This window comes from Talpa europaea (genome assembly GCF_964194135.1).
Source record: "Talpa europaea genome assembly, chromosome: 2".
NCBI lineage: Eukaryota > Metazoa > Chordata > Mammalia > Eulipotyphla > Talpidae > Talpa > Talpa europaea.
Window position 1 is genome coordinate 132,130,369 of NC_140068.1, and position 14,243 is coordinate 132,144,611.

The 14,243-nt window shown below is 47.6% G+C and overlaps 1 pseudogene across 1 annotated transcript in view; it reads left to right on the forward strand.

Annotated features, from left to right (window-relative positions):
• LOC311188340 (class I histocompatibility antigen, Gogo-B*0201 alpha chain-like) overlaps positions 1–14,021 on the forward strand; it is a 677,605-nt pseudogene extending 663,584 nt beyond the window's left edge. The window contains exons 4-5 of the transcript in view: positions 12,570–12,711; positions 13,747–14,021. The product of the transcript in view is annotated as a class I histocompatibility antigen, Gogo-B*0201 alpha chain-like (transcript). The remainder of the gene's footprint in view (positions 1–12,569; positions 12,712–13,746) is intronic.
• The last annotated feature ends 222 nt before the right edge of the window (positions 14,022–14,243 follow it).

A 14,243-nucleotide genomic window follows, 5' to 3' on the forward strand; every position in this document is an offset into this window, starting at 1 on the left:
ATCAAATTATTTACGTTCATGAAACTGGTGGTAATTAATGGATAAGGGCTACTTAAATTCAAGGCTGGAAGAAAACTGAAAGAACTCAAGCTAGGGATAAAACTGTATAAGCTCATGGTTGAGGCCATATTTGGGTCAAAAACACACAAGAGCTGTATGCACAGGTAAAAAACAGACTTTTCAGGACTTGAGACAAAGATTACACTGCGAGTCCTGCAGAGCTAGTGCGCTTATGCTGACCAACTCAAGGAAAGTTACTTTGGGCTGGTCAACCGTGGGTGTAACTTGGAAACCACGTTGGGCGCCAAACTGCTACAGGGCAGCCCTAATACAAAACAGGTTGCCTGACTGTGGGCCCTCACCTGCGCTTAAAAGGTCTTATCAATACTCTATTGCAGGCACACACAAAAGGTTAATAAAAGGTTTATTTACAAGGGAAGGGCAAATGAGGAAATGTACAACTCAGGGATAAAGGGGGAGATAAAGTTTTAAATGTGTCCTACCCAATCTGCCGATCTGGAATCCCAAATGGCACTCTGAGAGCTGGCCGCAAGCCAGGAGCCGTGAAGCCAGGAGGCGAGTGAGAGAGAGACCCCAAGGCCCACATGTTTGGTTTTTATACCAAACCTGGCTGCTTAACTCCACCCTCAGGTCCCAGCAACCTTCTCTTTGGTGGTGATGGGATTTGTCTTTCCCAATGTCTTGAAGGCTTGGTTTGGAGTGGGGGTGGGGTCCACAAAGCCTGTATGGAATTAGCTCAGGACATCCTTTCCCCCTAACAGAAGCACTGGCCCACCACAGCCAGGTGTGGAAGGACAGTCACTTTTCCAGTGACCCTGGACATTGCAGATAGGACACGGTCCTAACAGAGGGTGGGGGTTGGGGCATTGTCTGGACCAGTGGCTTTTTCGGCCACATTTGAAGCAGGGTCCCAGCTGCGGTCCGGTTGGGGCCCATTGTCATCCTCTTTGAAAGGGCGGCAAGTGCTGAGATCATTGGAAGAGCATGGCCTGGTGGTTTTAAGGCAACTACTAGGGCCTGAGCTTGAAGCTCAGCCTTCTGGCAACTATGGAGTTCCCTCTCTGCCCTGTCATGTGTAAAGGCCATATTCAGCAGATCCTAGATAGGGGTTTGAGGACTGTCGTCATCCTTCTTAAGCTGTCTTTTAATATCTGGGGCTGACTGAGATATAAAATGGGTAGCCAGAACTGTGGCACCTCCAGGCAAGTCAGGGTCAAGCCTGGTATGGCGCTGGAGCGCCTCCGTCAGGCAGCAGCTAAGGAGGGCAACAGGGTTTATTTTTTTTTTAAATAATAAATTTTATTTTTATATTCCCCCATACAATTGCACCCCCCCATTCTGAACCCAATCCCTCCCCTCCTGGCCCCAACACCCCAAAAAGTGTCTCTGGTTCATAGTTTTTTGTTGATTTTGATTATCACTTTCTTATAGTTATTCATTTTCCTGGTCCCTTATTTAAGTTTTCTAGATTCCTGCTATGAGTGAGACCATCTGGTATTTTTCTTTTTCTTTTTGGCTTATTTCGCTGAGCATGATCCCTTCCAGCGCCATCCATGTTGCTGCAAATTGCATGTATTTATCTTTTTTTGAATGCTGAGTAATATTCCATGGTATATATGTACCACATCTTCTTGATCCAGTCATCTATTTTTGGGCATTTGGATTGTTTCCAAAGCTTAGCTGTTGTAAACAGTGCTGCTATAAACATAGGGGTGCATGTGCTCTTTGGAATTGATGTTTCTGTGTCCTTTGGGTAAACACCTAGGAGTGGAATTGCTGGATCATATGGAAGCTCTATGTTTAATAGGTCCAGAAATCTCCACACAGCTCTCCATAGTGGTTGGACCAGTTTGCACTCCCGCCAACAGTGCAGAAGAGTTCCTTTTTCTCCACACCCTCGCCAACATTTGTTGTTGCTAGTTTTTTTAATATGTGCCATTCTCACTGGGGTAAGATGGTATCTCATGGTAGTTTTGATTTGCATTTCCCTGATGACAAGTGATGTTGAACATTTTTTCATATGCCTGTTGGCCATTTGCATTTCCTCTTCAGAGAAGTTTCTTTTTAGCTCTTCTGCCCATTTTTTGACTGGATTATTTTCTTTGTTGTTGCTGAGTCTCATCAGTTCTTTGCATATTTTTGTGATCAGTCCTTTATCATTAGTGTTGTGTGCAAAAATGTTCTCCCAGTTGGTGGGGTTTCTCTTTGTTTTTGTTATTGTCTCTTTTGCTGTGCAGAAGCTCTTTAATTTGATGTAGTCCCAGCTGTTTATCTTTGCCTTCACTATCACTGCTTTGGGTGATGTGTCTGTAAAGATGTCTTTGATGTGCAAATCACGTAGTGTTTCGCCTATATTTCCTTCTATGTGTTTTATGGTTTCAGGTCTTATGTCTAGTTCTTTAATCCATTTTGAGTTGATTTTTGTGAATGGTGTGAGGTAGTGGTCAAGCTTCATTCTTTTGCATGTAGCAACCCAGTTTTCCCAGCAGCATTTATTGAACAAACTTTCTTCGCTCCAATGCATAGTCTTTGCTCCTTTGTCAAAGATTAGTTGACCATAAATCTGTGGGTTTATTTCTGGATTTTCTATTCGATTCCATTGGTCTGTATGTCTGTTCTTATTCCAATACCATGCAGTTCTGATGATTATGGCTTTGTAGTATAGTTTGAAGTCTGGGAGTGTAATGCCTCCATTCCCTTCTTTTTTTTTTTTTCAGGAGAGCTTTGGCTATTCGGGGTTTTTGTGATTCCATATGAATTTCATCAATAATTGTTCTATTTCTTTGAAAAATGACATTGAAATTTTTCTTGGAATAGCATTGAATCTGTAGATTGCTTTTGGTAGGATGGCCATTTTCATAATGTTTATTCTTCCAATCCATGAGCAGGGGATGTCTTTCCATTTCTTTGTGTCTTCTTCTATTTCTTTTAACAGTGTTTTATAGTTTTCTTTGTATAGGTCCTTTACCTCTTGTTTTAGATTTATTCCCAAATATTTGAATTTTTTTTTGTTTCGATAATAAAAGGGATGGTTTTTTTGATTTCTTCTTCTTCAGATTTATTTGTGTATAGGAAGGCTACTGACTTTTGCGTGTTGATTTTGTATCCTGCCACTTTACTGAACTGATTGATGAGTTGAATTAGTTTTTCTGTGGAGTTTTTGGGGTTCTCTATGTATATTATCCTGTCATCTGCAAATAGTGATAGTTTGACTTCTTCTTTTCCTATTTGGATTCCTTGGATGTCTTTCTCTTGTCTTATTGCTTTGGCTAGGACTTCCAGTATTATATTGAAAGCAGTGGTGAGAGTGGACATCCTTGTCTTGTTCCAGATCTTAATGGAATTGCTTTCAGCTTTTCACCATTGAGAATGATACTGGCTGTTGGCTTGTCATAGATGGCCTTTATGATGTTGAGGTATGTTTCTTGTATCCCAAGAATTTCAAGGGCTTTTATCATGAATGGGTGTTGCACTTTGTCGAAAGCTTTCTCGGCATCTTTTGATATTATCATGTGGTTTTTATATTTGTTTTTGTTGATGTGTTGGATAACATTGATTGATTTTCGGATGTTAAACCATCCTTGTGTCCCTGGAATGAATCCTACTTGGTCGTGGTGAATTATCTTATGGATACTTTGTTGGATTCTGATAGCTAAAATTTTATTGAGGATTTTTGCATCAGTGTTCATTAGTGAGATTGGCCTGTAGTTTTCCTTTTTTGTGTTGTCCTTGTTCGGTTTTGGTATTAGTGTAATGTTGGCTTCATAGAACGTGTTTGGTATTGTCCCTTCCTTCTCAATTTTTTGGAAGAGTTTGTGAAGGATAGGCACTAATTCGTCTCTGAATGTTTGGTAGAATTCATTTGTAAATCCATCAGGTCCTGAGCTTTTGTTTTTGGGGAGGTTTTTGATTACCATTTCAATTTCGCTGCTTGTAATTGGTCTGTTTAGGTGTTCTATTTCTTCTTTATCTAGCTTTGGGTGATTGTAGAGTTGTAGGAATTTGTCCATCTCCTCTAGATTGTTGAACTTGTTTCCATATAACTGTTCATAGTAGTTACTGATTATTCTTTTGATGTCTGCTGTGTCCGTTGTGATTTCTCTTCTTTCATTGATGATCCTGTTTATTTGTGCTTTCTCCCTTTTTTCCTTTGTGAGCCTGGCTAGGGGTTTGTCTATTTTATTGATTTTTTCAAAGAACCAGCTCTTGGTTTCATTGATCTTTTGGATTGTTTTTTTAGTTTCAATTTCATTTATTTCTGCTTTGGTTTTTATTATTTCTTTTCTTCTACTGGTTTTGGGGTTTTTTTGTTGTTCTTTTTCTAGATCTTTGAGCTTCGAGATTAGGTTGTTTCTTTGAGTTCTTTCTTGTTTTTTGATGTGAGCTTCTATTGCTATATATTTTCCTCTTATTACTGCTTTTGGCAGCAGGGTTTTTTGAGGCAGACTGGGTAATCTTTGTGAGCTTAGTAAAGCTTATAGGTTTAGGTGCTGCCCGTTGGAGACCAGCTAGGAGACAGGTGAACCCAGCCCTGGGGTCCTGCCTGTGTCACTCTGGTAGTCCCACCCCGGCTCTGGGCTGGGAACTGCTGCAGAGCCTGGGGGCATGGCTGTGTCAGTCAAATGGACCTGATCTCCATGGTCTTGGACAGACCTAAAAACACATTCCCTTTTATCAGAGGTCAGGGTGGAAGAGAAGATCACATGTAATCATGACTTGTAAGGTCATAGGCTTGGGTAAGAAAACGATATTTTTGGGTGTAGGGAGTGAAAGAGCCAAGACGCTTTTCAATCTGGGAGAGCTCAGACAGAGAAAGGAACATGGACTCTAACTCCTCCTTCAGTCCCACCCACTTCCCTGAGGGGAGGGACAAGAGGATAAGCAGAGAGAGGGTGTGGCGGCTGGGAGGTGAAAAGAAAGAGGGGGGGACTGGATTGGGGAGCTGGAGGAGGAGAAGATAGAGAATTTAGGGGATCAAAGAACACAGAAGAGGGGTTGGGAGAGGGCGAAGAGTCTGAGAGGAGTCTCGAGACTTTAAAAATATGGCAGGTTTTCAGGAGGGAGGGAAGGGGTGGAGCGCAAGAGAAAGACAGCCTGGGAATAGGCAATTTCAGGCCACTTTTTCTGCCTACGACAAAGGTTGTCTAAGTCGGTTAGAATTTTGGGGTCAAAAGAGCCCATTTCCGGCCTCCTAGAGCCATTGTCCAGTTCATATTTCGGCCAGGCCATGGTGCAATAAAAAATGAGGTGCTTAGGTCTCACATCTGGCTTTAAATGTAGAGGGCCAAGGGCCTTTAGGAGGCACCCCAAGGGGGTGTCTGCCAGAATGTGGGATTGCGTTGATTCCATAGTGAGTGTCCCTCTTAGGATCTCAAACGGAGGGTTAGGGAGGGAGGCTGGAGACCCAGTGTCCCTGGCCCGATCCTCAGGGAATCGAGAGGGAGAGTGAAAGGGGAAGGCAGCGTCCTGCCATCCTCTTTACCTCCAAGAAATAGGAGAGGTCGTTCCCCTGAGGAGACGTCTCACCTCAGAGGGAGCCCCAAATGGAAAGCGCAGTTCAGGAGGGGGTAGCAATCGCTGAATAAAATGAAGATGTTAGGGGGAAAAGGATGTCCCAAAGCTAATTCCATACAGGCTTTGTGGACTCCACCCCCACCCCAGGTCAAAGCCAAAGACACTGGGAACTCCAAATCCCATCACCACCAAAGGGAAGGTGGCTGGGACCTGAGGGTGGGGTGAAGCAGCCAGGTGGATATAAAAGGCAGACACGTGGGTTTTGGGGATCCCCCATTTTTGGCTCTCGGCCAGCTCGGAGCATCTGGCCAGCTTTGAGAGTGACTTTGGGTTTCCAGGTCGTTGGATCGGGTAGGACGCATTAAAGACTTTATTTCCTTATTTTCTCCCTGAGTTGTACATTTTCCTTATTTCCTTTTCTCTTGTAAATAAACCTTTTATTAAACCTTTTTGTGTGTGTCTGTAGTAGAGTATTCATAAGTCCCTTTAAAGCGCGCGGGTGAGGACCCACAGCCAGGAACCCGTTTAATATCAGGGTTGCTCTATAACAAAGAGACCCCCGTGATCCTGTTATAGGGCAGCACCAATGTTAGGGGGAAAGGATGTCCTGAGCTAATCCCATACAGGCTTTGTGGACTGCACCCCTACTCCAGACCAAAGCCATCAGGACACCGGGAAAGACAAATCCCATCACCACCAAAGGGAAGGTTGCTGGGACCTTTAACCGATACAAAACGGGGTGCCTGACTGTGGGTCCTCACCCGCGCGCTTAAAAGGACTTATCAATACTCTACTGCAGCCACACGTGAAAGGTTAATAAAAGGTTTATTTACAAGGGAAGGGGAAATGAGGAAATGTAAAGCTCAGGGAGAAAAGTGGGAGACAAAGTTTTAAATGCGTCCTACCCGATCCGCTGATCTGGAATTCCAAATGGCGCTATGAGAGCTGGCCGCAAGCCAGGAGCCGTGAAGCCAGGAGGCGAGCCAGAGAGCGAGAGACCCCAAGGCCCACGTGTCTGGTTTTTATACCAACCCTGGCTGCTTAACTCCATCCTCTGGTCCCAGCCACCTTCCCTTTGGTGGTGACGGGATTTGTCTTTCCTGGTGTCCTGATGGCTTTGGTCTGGAGTGGGGGTGGGGTCCACAAAGCCTGCATGGAATTAGCTCAGGACATCCTTTCCCCCTAACAATCCGAGGGACCTTAGAGGCAACAGCTCACCCTGGGACAGTCACGACCCAAGCGCTGGTGGTCCACAGGCCGGCAGTCTTTTCATTCTTCGCGATTATTTGGTGAAGTGCCGTAGGAAGAGAAGGTGGGCCAACAGGAGGAAGAGGAGGATGGCCCCTCCAAGGGAGATGAAAAGAAATTGTTGAGGCGGAAGTGGCCACATGGATTGGAGTTACCAGGGAAGCCCAGTAAGGGACTAGAGCAAGTCCCTGCTCTGCTCACGTGGCATGAGAGGCAGCGAGGTCCTGTTCTCCCGCAGGGAGGGTGCCCCGGGTCGTGTACCAGCGGCTGTTAAGCCTTAGTGAGCTCAGAGGGGTTGCAGGCTTCCAGTTCCACGGGGAGAGGTAGAAAGAGAGAGAGTAAAGGAGAGGGAGAGTGGAGGGTTTGGGACAGGGCAGGATCCCCAGGCGGGATCGAACCCCGTTCTCGGCCAATGCACCAGATGAAAGGTTCAGAGCGGTAAAGAAAAGGAGAGCCAGGCTAAATTTCTCAAAGGAAGGGAAAATTTATTGCACCCCTGAAGACCTCAGGGACCCAAGGTGGGGTCTGTGAAGCCGCGCACATTGTCAGGGGGAAACAGGCTTTTATAGGGTGAGGAGAGGTCAGGTGTGAGACTGGGTTTGTAGGTCCCTGAAAAGATTTGTAGGGCAGGGGAAATTCATTATCTGAATCCTCTAGGCAGGCTTCTGCATTCCTGTTCCCAGGTGGGCTTCCTGGTGGGTTTTTGTATTCAGGCCTCCTGCATGGACCTTTCAGTAGTGAAACAATAGGTAACTTTTTAAAAAAAAAAATCCTACAATTGTACGATTATCCTTACATTTACAGAAAGTTATTTTTGTAAAATAAATACTTTGTTCTCATACATTGATTATTAATATTCTAAAGTAAAGAAGTAATAATGCCAGGGACCAGCCTCAGCAAACTGTCCTGTGAGGGGTTCCTGTAAGGATGAGAGGGCATGGACAAATCTGAGGGATTAGGGGGAGGGCAAGTGAGGAGATGCAAACACTTGATCAGGGTGCAGACATCATCCTGCTGAAGGTCTCAGCAGCCCTTTATTTATACCTTACAAGCAAACCCAGAGCACATAAGCATATGTATTAGAGCAGAAAGATAACAATCATCACATCTTCCTCTAGAACAGCCAGGGGTTTATTTGCCCTTCAGCAGAGGTTGTAACATTCTTTATTTTGAAGAAGGCACAGTTGCTAAACAAAAGTGTTCTTAGAAGAGTCATTTATCTTAAACAATCATTTTATTACTAGCAAAAACTTACGTGACTGAGACTAACATTTCTATATTTACTACAGTGAAGGATTAACTAAGGGCTAGGGAAACAAAGGACAGGAAGTTACCTGGGGGAAGGGAGACACAGGGATTTTTTTCTAACTAACCTATAAAGTTGAGACTAACATATAACCATATTGTTACAGGGCAGGGAAAGGGGCAGCCCAGACACCACAAACCTGCCTATTCTAAATGGGTTCTGCCATCCACTGCATCAACACAAATCATATGAGACTTTAATGGGAAGGAACTTTAATACAATTAGGAAAAAATACAGAAAAGGCAAAGAATATAGTTTCTAAATCAAGCACCCAAAGTTACCCATCGCCTCGTGGGTAAAAGTCCACCCAAGCAGGATTGGCCCAGAACAAGGCCCCAAAGCCTGCCATAAGTCTTAAGCATCTTCCAGTGGGGATCCACAGAAAAGGATCAGAAATAACCAGACAAGTCTGGAGGGAAAAGAGCAAAATCAAAATCAAGATAAAAACAGCCATTGCCACCTCCTCACGGGTCTCTCACCCACATCTGTCACCCAGTCCACGACCAAAAGGCAAGTGCAGTTTCTTCACGTGTCTCTCGGCTCCATGTGCCTCCTCTGGCTCCATCCGGCTTCCTTCCTTCCTCAGTCTCCTCTGCAGCTTCTTCTCTCTCTGCTCAGCTCCACCCTCCACTTGGGTGGGGCAGGGAGCCTGGAACCTCCCCCTTTCTTGGGGACCACCCTGTTACAATCCCCCCTTTTAATTTTTATTCCACCATATCTATGGTGGCACAGATCTCAGGGTGTAGTCTTAGGAGACAGGCTTTTTTCAGGGTTACAATGCGTGTAAGAGAAGCAACAATTAGTCAGCAGCATTGTCCATGAATGTCCAGTATGACAGTTTTTCATTACTGGAAAATAGTCCATTATCCAAGCCAAAAGAAAAAAAAACCTGGAGGATTAGAAGCGTGCAGGTGAATGTTACAGGACAGCCCGGATACAAAATGGGTTGCCTGACTGTGGGTCCTCACCCACGCACTTAAAAGGACTTATCAATACTCTACTGCAGGCGGGCCTCCCTGGTGGCTCAGCGCTGCAGGCGGGCCTCCCTGGTGGCGCAGCGGTTGAGCACTGGATTGCAAAGCTGCCCCCAGCCTCTGCAGCACCGGTTCAATCCCTGGCTGCTCCCTGGCCACCTGAGGAGGGTCCCACGTGGTGCGCAGACCTCTCCTGCCGCCCGCGGCTCCCCTCAGCAGTGTACTTCGGTCCTTCTGCCTGCTCTGCTCCCCGCTCTGGCTCTGTGAATTCTCTCACCCTCCCACGCTTCTGACTGTACCCAGTGCTTGTATAAATAAATAAAAAAATTTTAAAAATCTAAAAAAAAAAAAATACTGCAGGCACAAACATGAAAGGTTAATAAAAGGTTTATTTTTAATGGAAGAGCAAATGAGGAAATATACAACTCAGGGAGAAAAGTGGGAGACAAAATTTTAAATGTGTCCTACCCGATTCGCTGATCTGGAATTCCAAATGGCACTCTGAGAGCTGGCGCGAGCCAGGAGCCATGAAGCCAGGAGGGAGCAAGAGAGCAAGAGCCCCCAAGGCCCCCCAAGGCCCCAAGGTTTTTATACCAAACCTGGCTGCTTAACCCCACCCTCAGGTTCCAGCAACCTTCCCTTAGGTGGTGACTGGATTTGTCTTTCCCAGTGTCCTGATGGCTTTGGTCTGGAGTGGGGGTGGAGTCCACAAAGCCTGTATGGGATTAGCTCAGGACATCCATTGCCCCTAACATGAGGACCCACAGCTAGGCAACCCGTTTTATATCGGGGCTGCTTTGTAACAATATGATTAAAGCAAAAAACAGAAGGCTTTTATACAGAAATCATCATCTAATATATATTGTTTTAATAAGATACTGATTCAATATTAAGGTCAGTGCCAGACAAGCCGCACTGACTCTTCACTAGCCCCAAGCTCTCAATTAAGGGAGGAATTCTCCTAATCTAATAGAATCTAACCTATTACTCCTCTACTTATTTAATCAGCCTAGTTTTCATATCTAACTTTAAGATCAAGGGAAAATTCCTTTTTCTGTAAGATTGCTGACTGTTGTTTTAAGGAACTACAAATATTTCATCAGAGGCAGGGCCTGAGATGGTTATAGCTTTTGGTTCTCAGAATGGTTAATACGTGACATCAGCAGTGGTAACATTGACTATTCCCAAGTGCATTATTTGTGCTGTCAAGATTATTAGCTTAACCAGTCACAAAATTGTTGTTGGCTTATTCGTGAATGCATACTCCAACAGCTACCATACCCATTGTCACTGAAAGGGAACTGTTAAGGAAAAGGGAATCTTTCCCTGGTAAAGAGCCATAGACATGGAAATGTCAGTAAAAGACAAGCTTGCTTCCTTAACAGGCATATCTAAACAAGGACTGGCAGCCTGCTAGGCTGGTTGTTCTCCTGGGCCAGTCTCAAAGATCTGCATCCTCCCTCTTTTCCTGTGTCAAGAATTTGTATGCTAACTAACCAATGTTATCAATGAATTATGCAGTGCCATTTGCTGTCAGATTGGTTATTCAGTAATTGATCAAACAGCATTTGCAGTTTTACTTTTAAATGCGTATTTTAACCATGGTAGAAACTAGCCATAAACAAATGAGACTCTAGCAGGCATCAGCTAAAGAGATTCCTGACTTTTCAGGAATCTGCCTCATGCCTGGACCTTTGTCAGACTGTTAGGGGGAAAGGATGTCCTGAGCTAATTCCATACAGGCTTTGTGGACTCCACCCCCACTCCAGACCAAAGCCATCAGGACATTGGGAAAGACAAATCCTGTCACCACCAAAGGGAAGGTGGCAGGGACCTGAGGGTGGAGTTAATCAGCCAGGGTTGGTATAAAAAACCAAACACATGGGCCTGGGGGGGCTCACTATCGCTTGCCTCCTGGCTTCATGGCTCCTGGCTTGAGGCCAGCTCTCAGAGTGCCATTTGGGATTCCAGATTGGTGGATCGGGTAGGGCGCATTTAAAACTTTGTCTCCCACTTTTCTCCCTGAGCTGTACATTTCCTCATCTGCCCTTCCCTTGTAAATAAACCTTTTATTAACCTTTCGTGTGTGCCTGCAGTAGAGTATTGATAAGTCCTTTTAATCGCGCGGGTGAGGACCCACAGTCAGGCACCCCGTTTTGTATCGGGGCTGCCCTATAACAAGACGACAGGAGTAGCATGGCTCCCAGCATAATAACATCTTTTGAAAGGTTTTATTCTAGTAAAGTAAATATTTAAAGCTATAACCCACATGAAAAAATTATACATGGGATCCGTAGTGATTTATGAGACTGTAGAGACATCCTGAAAGAAAAATGTTTGAGAATCGCTGACCCAATTCCTGGGCCTGGATTCAGGGAGGCAATAGTGTGACAAAGGTCTTGGTGCAGGAGAGCAGGGGTCTCGGGGTGTGGCTCTCAAGGTCTCAGTCCCCAGAGCACTGTTCTGGACTGGAAGTTGACAGTTGGGGTTTCCTCATCTCCGCAGTTTCCTGGGGGATGGGGGGCTCAGCCCTCCTGCTCCTGCTCATGGGGGCCGCGGCCCCGAGGGAGACCCAGTTGGGTGAGTGCGGGTCGGGAGGGGACAGGGCGCTCCCAGAGGCGGGGGCGAGGGCGTGGGCGGGGGTGTGAAAGGCGGGACCTCGCTGCTGCTCTAGTTGTCCCCCCACCTCGGCCCGCCCCGTCCTGGCCCCTTTCCGTCCCCCCGAGACCCCAGCCTCCTCTGGCCCCCCGAGTCCCGGCCATTTTCGTCCCGCAGCCACTTTTCAATCTCACTCGTCTTTCACCCACTTTCTGTCTCGTGGGCGCCCCCCGGGACTCGAGCCCCCGAAGGGGAGAAGAATAGGCTGGGTCTCCCCTCCCGCCCCCAGGCCCCCACTCCATAAGGATTTTCCACACCAGGATGTTCCGGCCCGGCCCCGGGGAGCCCCGCTTCATCTCCGTGGTCTACGTGGACGACACGCAGTTCCGGGGGTTCGACAGCGACTCTCCGGGCCGGAGCTTGGAGCCTCGGGTGCCCTGGGCTGAGCAGGTGGAGCAGGAGAAGCAGGAGGAGTGGGACGAGGACGCGCGGATCCTAAGGGAGCGCGCACTGTGGTACCGAGCGCGACTGGACTCCCTGCGCGGCCTCTACAACCCAAGCGAGACCTGTGAGCTGGCGCGGGTCCGAGCTGGGTCAGCACCTCCATCCCCATGGACGGGGCGGGGGTGTCGCTCAGGGTCTCCCCCTCCAGGCTTCTCTGCAATTGCCCGGGAACAGCCCATGGGACTTTCACCCCATTTCATTCTGTTTAGTTTATTCAGGGCGGGAGGGGGCGCGGGCGGGGTGACCGCGGGGTGACACTGGCGGGGACAGGGTCTCACACCTTCCAGATGATGTCTGGCTGCGACGTGGGGCCCGACTGGCGAGTCCTCCGCGCGTACAGACAGTACGCCTACGATGGCGCCTATTACCTGGCCCTGAACCCGGACCTGCGCTCCTGGACTGCAGCGGACACGGCCGCTCAGATCTCCCGGCGCGAGTGGGAGGCCCTGGGTGAGGCAGAGAGATTCAGAAACTATTTGGAGTACTGGTACTTGAGGTGGCTGCGCACATGCCTGGAGTACGGGAAGGAGACTCTGCAGCGCACGGGTAAGAGGGGCCTGGAGGCCTCCCGGTCCCCCCCTGCCTGGAGTCACTGCGGGAAATGAGTCCTCTCTCCAGTCCCGAGAGGGGGGCTCCCCTGGGTTTCATGTTGTGCACTAGAGAGACTCCCAGAGACTCGGCTTCTCCTGAAGGACAGTGAAGGGATCCCGTCTCTCCTGAGAAAGACAGACAGTCCCTGACATCACACGTCACCGGGTCCTTTTGACCAGGGGCCTATTTGAGAACCAAAAGTTTCTCTCTCAGTCTTGTTTCTGGTCTGAGAGCATTTTCAGTTATGTGATTCCTGCTTTTCTGTGTCATTCACCTTCCACCCAGGTCAGGAATAAAAAGTCTGTGTTCCACTCCCTCTGCTTCATCCTACCCTGGGTTTTCATCCTCATTCTAGTACTATCTAAGGAATAGGAGACTCCACAGATTCCCTAGATTAGCCTGTTTTTTACATTTTTATGCTTCTAGCTGTTACAGGGCAAACCCTGATAAAAAATGGGGTTTCCTGACTGTGGGTCCTCACCTGTGTGCTTAAAGGTGACGTATGAATGCTAAACTGCAGACACACATAAAAGGTTGATAAAAGGTTTATTTACACGGTAAGAGGAAATGGGAAATGAATAACTCAGGGAGAAAAAAAAGGGAGATAAGTTTGTAAATACGTCCTACGTCCTACCCGTTCCGCTGACCTGGGATTCCAGTGACCCACAGAGGTGGTGAAAACCTAGCTCGCCTCGTGGCCAAGCCAGAGACTCCCGGCCACATGACCAGTTAAATACCCAAATGGAGAGCCTAGTTGCTTAACTCCACCCTCGGGTCCTCCCAACCTTCCCTTTGGTGATATGGGATTTGTAGTTCCCAGTGTCGTGGGGGTGGAGTCCGCAAAGCCTGTATGGAGTTTGCTCAGGACATCCTTCACCCCTGTCATTCCTGCCACGCCAGTTGTCTTGTCCATTGTGAGGATGGTCTCATGAGGAGTCTTCAGTGTCCATGGAGGAAACACAAAGTGAGTTTTCTGATTTACCACCTCAGAACCCCCAAGGACACGTGTGACCCACCACCCCACCTCTGAGTATGCGGTCACCCTGAGGTGCTGGGCCCTGGGCTTCTACCCTGCGGACATCACCCTGACCTGGCAGCGAGATGGGGAGGACCTCACCCAGGAGATGGAGCTGGTGGAGACCAGGCCTGGAGGAGATGGAACCTTCCAGAAGTGGGCAGCTGTGGTGGTGCCTTCTGGAGAGGAGCAGAGATACACGTGCCACGTGCAGCATGAAGGCCTGCTGGAGCCCCAAGTCCTGAGATGAGGTAAGGAGGAGGATGTGGGCAGTGATGTTGTTCTCAGGGCCATCAGGAGCCCTTCTGGAGCCCTTCTGGAGCCCTTCAGAGGGTCAGGATAAGGTCTGGAGCTCAGGGTATGATCTTTCCTTCCCTACCAGTGCCCCCTCCTCAGTCCTCCATCCTCACCGTGAGCATCATTGCTGGCCTAGTTCTCCTTGTTGCTGTGCTCACTGTAGCTGCAGTGGTTG